The sequence below is a fragment of the Corvus kubaryi genome, unplaced genomic scaffold (assembly GCF_017639235.1).
Source record: "Corvus kubaryi isolate FWS band 111438036 unplaced genomic scaffold, C.kubaryi_AGA036_p1.0 37398, whole genome shotgun sequence".
Lineage (NCBI taxonomy): Eukaryota > Metazoa > Chordata > Aves > Passeriformes > Corvidae > Corvus > Corvus kubaryi.
Window position 1 is genome coordinate 53,984,361 of NW_024581137.1, and position 7,083 is coordinate 53,991,443.

Below are 7,083 nucleotides of genomic sequence, written 5' to 3' on the forward strand. Positions count from 1 at the left end.
ATATTTCATAAATCTCCCAGTCAAGATGACATTTTCTATCCGTAAATTTTTAACCATAATTTTGACAACACATTTAAATCAAGGACACAGCAACTACTCAACATTTTCCTGTAACCTGTAAAGGTCCTGGGAGGTGGTAGCTGGTGCCACAGGTGTTAGTCCATCACAGCGAGAACCGAGGCCACTTTCTGGTTCAAGCCAGGAATAAAATGCTCTCAACTCTGCTGCAGTTTTAAAGTCTGTACCCATGAGTTGTCATTCAGAGCCACAAAGTCTCGTGGTCTACATACCCCCTTCATGGTCAAGGTATTTAGGCTACATACCCAATGATGCAACTGAATACCTTTGTGACCTCTGATGAATGATTGAGGGCATGAAACAGGATCCGTTCCCTGCCACACTGTACAGAGCCCTGGCATGCTTTAAACCTGCAGGGCTCCTTGCAGCACAAACCACTTCTGTGTGACAACTCTGCCTTTAGAAGCTGACCCTTCATGCTTGTAAAACCCTCAGAGCCTCAGACAGGAGAGCAAAGCAGCACTATGAATGATTCGGAGTCAGCGGCAAGAACTGAGAAAAACCACGTTACAACATCCAACTCCAATCATGAGCAAGTTCAGTAAAATATTAATCTGTGATTACTTCTGGCAATACTGTGATCTGCCCCATACCAAAGTTACATAAACTCCACTACTCAAGGCTGAGACCTTTTGGCACATTAATCTAAAAATACCACAACTTCCATTGCTTACATGTTGAGACATTTGCCCCCAAAAGACACGACCTTTTTCTTAAGGACCCTCTGTTTCTGAAGCTCTCTGTCAGCCACATTTGCCACTTGAAAAGGCTACACCAGAATTAAAAAAATATTAACAAAACTACTGGACATCACTCCAATTCCGGGTGTATCATTCCCATCCCATCCTGACTCTGGGCTCGCCTCAACTTTTTCCGAACCAGGTGTCCCATCAAGGCAATGCACCCAAACCAGCAGAAGTGACGCTTTCAAAACCACCACTTTCTTGGTCCATTAGAATAAGAGGGTTTCACTCCTCACTGCCTCACAGCTCTGACCTTTCCAATTCTCTGCCACCACAAGCTTATAGGATCTGCTGGATCCATCTGCGTCTCCACCTGGCCTGCTTCCCCACGCCAAAAGGACGGATCAAATATACGTGTCTGAAAACACATCCCTGCTTTTTCTTCATGCCACCCGGGGGGGAACCCCCTCGCTGGTTTCAGACGACAGGAAGCCTCCAAGATCACTTCTGCCAAGCCCCGAAATCCTGGGAAATTGCAGCAAAATTAACTTCAGCACCTTGGACAGGACACACGGACGGAAAATCGCCGAAATGGGCTCATTGGCCCCGAAAATGCTGTGCCTGGACATGACCCTCTAGGACACATCTGCGGGCCTGTTTATTTTTAGTATTGACAAATCCTCTTTGAATCACCATGTTTATTCCACCATCCGCCCTGTGTTTTGGGAAGAGCCGCTCGCCAGCCCAGCAGTGGCAGAAGTGGGGGCCACCAACTCCGGATCCAAGGGCCATCTGCAGGAGCAGCCACTGCCCCAGCTGTGACTGGAAAAGCTTGGCTCAAGCACTCACACAGCTCAGCTCACCCCTTCCATGGCAAAACGACACCTGTTGCCATAGGTGTGCCTGGCTCATGTGTTTCTTCACTTTCCAGAAGCTCATCTCCAGCTCCTCACCCGAATCGCCAAGAAAAATAAAACTGGAAGGTCTGATTTATTCCTATTGCAGCCACACTTCAGTTGCATAAGTTTTGCTTTAATTTAGCTTTCGTTCTCTCTCACGGTGCTCCCAGTATGTCACTGTTCCCCTCAGGGCTGCCTCGATAAAATCATGATCACCTTGCTGGAGTGCAGCAGAGCTCTCCCCCATTTGCTTTTATTTACAAGAACCAAGTCAAGTTTTTAATTTGTGCCGGTAAAAACTCCAAATTTTTTAAGCAAAGGTGTTCTACAAACAGCTTTGAGGTGCTTGGTGCCATTAAGAAACACACTTAAAATATGTCAGTTCTTAAAACAAGTAATACCAGTAACACTCCCGTCATACTGAAGAACAATACATTTTCCCTGCCACCACAGAAATAACCATTCTAGCTCATTTCTTCCCTTCAAAACCTGCCACTAGATTTCCACTCCAACACATCTGACACCACATAACATTAACCGAACAATTACAGAGTATTTTCTGCTCTGTTGTTTGTTCTTTCCGGCACTTCTGGGTGCAGAAGCAAGATGGAAACTAAACCGATTCTCTGCCAGAATTACCTTTTAACAGCAATATATATCTATATCGATATAATTGTATATCCTCTGCTTCCACAGCCCAACGCAAGCTCTGCTGCTCCAACTTCTCTCTCCTCCAGCCCCCGGTCCCTCTCTGCCGCCCTGTTCGGACGGGACGGTGCCGCCGCTCCTCCCGCCTCGAGGGAAAGTTTAGGGAAGGGAAAATCCCGGCACTACTCATTCCTCCTCCGCGACACTCTCAGAACCGGGCATCCTTTCGTTGTTTTTTTTTTTTTTTTCTTTTCCTTTTATTATCGTTTTATTAACAAGCAAACAAACAAACAAACAGGAAAAAAAAAATAAAAAGAGACACTTACATTGGTTTATTTAATTTTTCCTGCTAAACCAAGAGTCCCAGAGCCACTTCATTGTATCCACAGAGTTTTAGTCCGCGAGCGGTCCCGTCCCGCGGGGAGGAAGGGCCCGGCTGCCGTGCGCGGAGCGCGCTGCCCGCCCGCCGCGGAGCGCGCATGGCTCGGAGCCGCCGCGCCGTCTGTGCGGCTGCCGCGGGAGCGGAGCGGAGCCAGCGCAGCCCCGGCCGGGCGGGCGGGCGGCGGGGGGGAGTGGGGAGGGATGGAGGGAGGGATAGAGGGAGGGAGGGAGGGAAGGGTGGAGGGAAGGAGGGAGGGAGGGAGGGAGGAAGGCACCGCCCGCCCCGCCGAGCGCAGCCGGGGCGGCCCCGCAGCGCCCCCTGCCGCCGGTGGGGGGAGGGGCGGAGGGGGAGGTGGGAGAGGGGAACAGAGCGGGGGAAGGCCGGGAAACGGGGGCAGGGCAGAGGGATAGGCAGGGGTGAGCGGCGGGGAAGGAGAAACGATGGCGAGGAAAAGGGGTGGGGAGGAAGGAAGGATGAGAAGGGCTGAGAAGAAGGGAGGGACAGGGAAGAGGAGGATGAAAAAGGCGAGAAAGGAAGGATGAGAAGGGCTGAGAAAAAGGGAGGGACAGGGAAGAGGAGGATGAAAAAGGCGGCATGAAACGGGATGAGGGAGTGCTAGAATCATAGACGTGTTTAGTTAGGCAGCAGGAAATGCGATGAGGGAGGGACACAGTCAGACTTGTTGAGTTTGGAAAATACCTCCAAGATAATCAAGTCCAACTCTTAAACCAGCATAGCCAAGTCTGCCACTAAACCCTGTCCCCAAGTGCCACATCTGTGCCATGCCCTCTCTAGGGAGCAAGGCAGGATGAATGCAACTGGGGAGAAAGGTGGGAGGGGAAAGGAGAGGGGATGAAGCTTCAGTGGAAGCTGGGGGGTGCCACGGGGCCCTTGGAGAGAGGGTTTAATGAGGGCTGAGGGGACAGAGGGGAGAGGAAGGGCACTGGCAGCAGGACACAGCAAGGGATCCCTCAGCACGCAGAGGGAGGTGTGAACAGTGCCAAAGCTGGACCCTCTGATCGCCCCCAGCCAAACCCAGCTCCTCCTGCAGCTGCCTGACCCAGAGCCTCTGGCCTCAAGGAACAGCAACTCCAATGAATGGGAACAGCAGCTTTTACCCAAGATAAGCTGCCCAGCAGTGACTGGGAAGATCATAAAGGGATGTTCACAGGTGAAGAGAGGAGTGGTGAGCATTTTCTGGCCAAGGGAAGTATTCAGGGTAGTAAAAGTGAAAGAAACTTCTGCAAAACCGAAAACCCCTCAAATTACTGAGATAAAATAGGACAAACAAGGGAGACTAGCATTGCATTACTGCCTCAGTGACATGTTGGGAAGTGTCTGCTGCCACTCTGGAAAGTGAGTGTGGAGCTGTAACAAACACTCATGTGGAAGCAGCTCAGAGTGGGGGAAAAGTCCTGGGAAAAGAGCAGATCATTGAAGGGAAAACCTGAGGGGCTGTGATGGCTCTGGGAATGTGGTTGGAGAGCAGGGGTCTGTTCACTGACAAGTTCATGCTCAAGGAAAGTACCAGCTCAAGGATTCAAAATGTGCAAAGATCCTGGAAAATCAGGAAATGAAGAAGCGTATCACAGGGAAGAGCTGGGTGAGGAATAGGAGAGAAGGAGCTGAGAAGAGGGGGTGGACGTCAGAGACTGGCAAAAGATTACAAACAAAGCAAGATGGAGGGGAATGAAGACTAAGAAAGGCAGAGAAAGATGGACCTGGGGGAAAAGAACCTGTAAAACCCTATAGCAGCACAGAAAGATGTGTGAAGCAGAAGAAAAATGTTCAGGGATTTAACCTCTCAACATGAGGCTGAAGAGTGGCTGCTCAAAGGGAAGCAGGTTCTCGTGAAGACCCAAAGAGATTATGGGGTGGGCACATCTTCAATCCCATAAAGGTAAATGGTGAGTCCTTGGCAGCTCAGCCACTGTGCCAACACTTCTCTGCAGGACATCTCTAACTTACAAGAGCAGCAACATCTTTTCAGTGATGTTTAGTGGATGTCCAACATCATTTTTGAATTCAATCTAAAAAAGAATTCACACTAGAGCAAAAATGCTGTGCAAGGATGGTTGCTGGGGTCACACTGCCCACAGCAACAGAGTTCTGCTAGAAATCCTCCACACTGGGACGGTCACAGTGTGATCCCACCATATCAGTGCTCTCTGCACCCAGAAACAGTCCCAGTTCTTGGGCAGCAGAACCAGCAACCCCGGTGGGGGGTACTCAGACCTTCAGAACCTCCTGTCATGAAGCTATGACATCCAAAAATAGCATTTCTTGCCCCAAATAGCTAAAAACGAGGTAGTTATGCTTGTAAAGAGAGAAGATGTGAACCTACTGCTTCTTCCAGTGAAGGAGTTAATTTAATGGTTGGGCTCAATGATCTTGGAGGTCTTTTCCAGCCTTAGTGATTCTGTGATTCACAGATTGCAGCACAGTGCTCTCTGTGCTGATGACACAGCAGGTGATGATGTGTGTTTTGGGGCTGAATAGCATATTTGAGGGAATTTTTATTTTATCTTATTTTATATAATGTATACTATCATATATTAAGATATTTTTTATATTCTCTTCCATCCCATTCTTGCTCCACTCACAATTCATGAACAAAGGTCCTCTGTCCTCCCTTCTTCCCTCAGAACCACAGTAGCAATGATCTTGGGGTGAAGAACCAGCAGCACCTCAGTGTCACAGATTTAGTAGCACAGCCAGGGAAAGGAGGGAAAAGCCACAAAATTTCACTTAATGTCCCACCCACTGGTCCTGAATAATTTCTTGTCTTTCTTTTGCAGTCCATAATTTTCAACTCTACTGCTTTTTTTTCAGAGGGAGGAAACACTGTTAAAACCTTGTTGAAGCACCAGGATGACCCATCTGTTTCATGTGTCTTTACAAATACAGAAATTACTCAAAATACTACAAAATCCTCAATCCTGTGATAATGAAATCAGCTCAGTCTGTACTCAGCTTATAGAAAAAAACAGAGCAATATTTACAAAGGAAATAAATCAGATTAATGAAAGGTAGGAAGAAGTACTGGAGGGGAAAGCTGCCTTTAAAATTTCTCCCATGCCAGGAGCAGGACTGAGATGGTTCTCTCATTTTCAACTCCCCAAAAAAAGAATCCTTTCCCCCACTTTTCAAGCATTTATATGCTCTTTGGGTTCTTCTTTTTAAATTGCCTCCCTTCAGAAGACACAGAAATATAACCCAGGAACACACCATGAAAGCAGCAGCTCCAAATCCCACAGCAAGTGGGGAACACCCTTGGCACAGGAGCCACTCCTAATGCAAACACTAATCTTGAGGTAGCCACGTTAATTGGAACCCTATAGACAGGCTGATCAGAGAGCGGAAAATGGATTAAAAACCGTGCTGCCTTGCCAAAATCTTCCTCTCTGCAAGAAGCAGTCAGGTAATGCTGGCTTACTGAATGTCTGAGAAAGTTCAGGCAAGACAGCTGAAACCCAGTAAACGTGCATGTCAGATGGGAGTAAGTACCAACAGCAAAATAAATACTATGGAAGGTCAGTTGGGGTCATCTTTCTCTTCACTTCTCTCCAAAAAAATGCCTTTTTCCCCACAAAGTGATCACTGCATTCTTAAAGGGATTATGGACAGCAGTGCTGGTTGCAAAGATCCATTTATTCTCCCAAAGATGCTCATGAAGCATTTCTTTCAGCCCATATCCCTACACATTTGCCTTTCTAAGGAAACAAAGAGTCTGAAAAATATGCAGTTCTTGAAAGCCTGAATTTGGAGAACAGTTTTAGTTCAAAACAAATTCTGTATTTTTTTTTTCTTAAACAAAAAAAGAGGTTTAGAAGCGCTTTTTACTTGTGAAACTCTATTTAGCAAAAAAGAAAAGGAGTATTTTCCTTCACAATTTGAAAGGTTTCTCCATGCCCTCCCACCTTGCTAGCACTCAGTGGAGTGCTTTTACTTTCCAGAGACCTCGACTTTTTATAAACCCTTTTACTGCTTGGGATAAGTGCTGTGAGAAGCTCCTTTAGCACGAGGTGCCATGAGGCTGTCACACGCAAAACTCAGTTGAGCCAACACTTCCCTCTACTGGGAAAGAAAAATATTGTCATTTATTTTAATTCCCTTTGAAATAAAGGGAGAGACCAGGATAACAAGGGGTTTTCCTGCCCAAAGACGGGAGATTTGAGGGCATGTGGGATGAAGAAAGGGCAATTACCAATACATTGCTGTTTTATTAGCCAGGCAAAAGGGGTTTGGCCATCCCATTTTGATTCCCCTTCAATGAGGACACCCACAAATTCTCTTCCCTGATGGCTTCCCAGCCCCACTGAGAGGGAATAAACAAACCAGCAGGGCTGGGACCCCCCCACAACCCCACCACACCATGCTGTGGAAAAAACAA

At 47.5% G+C, this 7,083-nt stretch overlaps 1 protein-coding gene across 5 annotated transcripts in view; it reads right to left on the reverse strand.

Moving 5' to 3' along the window:
• The window catches only part of LOC121671600 (sodium channel protein type 5 subunit alpha-like), a 215,225-nt gene extending 212,413 nt beyond the window's left edge, over positions 1 to 2,812 (reverse strand). For all 5 annotated transcript variants that reach the window (XM_042043575.1, XM_042043574.1, XM_042043573.1 and 2 more), the window contains exon 1: positions 2,635 to 2,812. The gene's annotated coding sequence lies outside the window, so the exon portion shown is untranslated. The remainder of the gene's footprint in view (positions 1 to 2,634) is intronic.
• Positions 2,813 to 7,083: the final 4,271 nt, after the last annotated feature.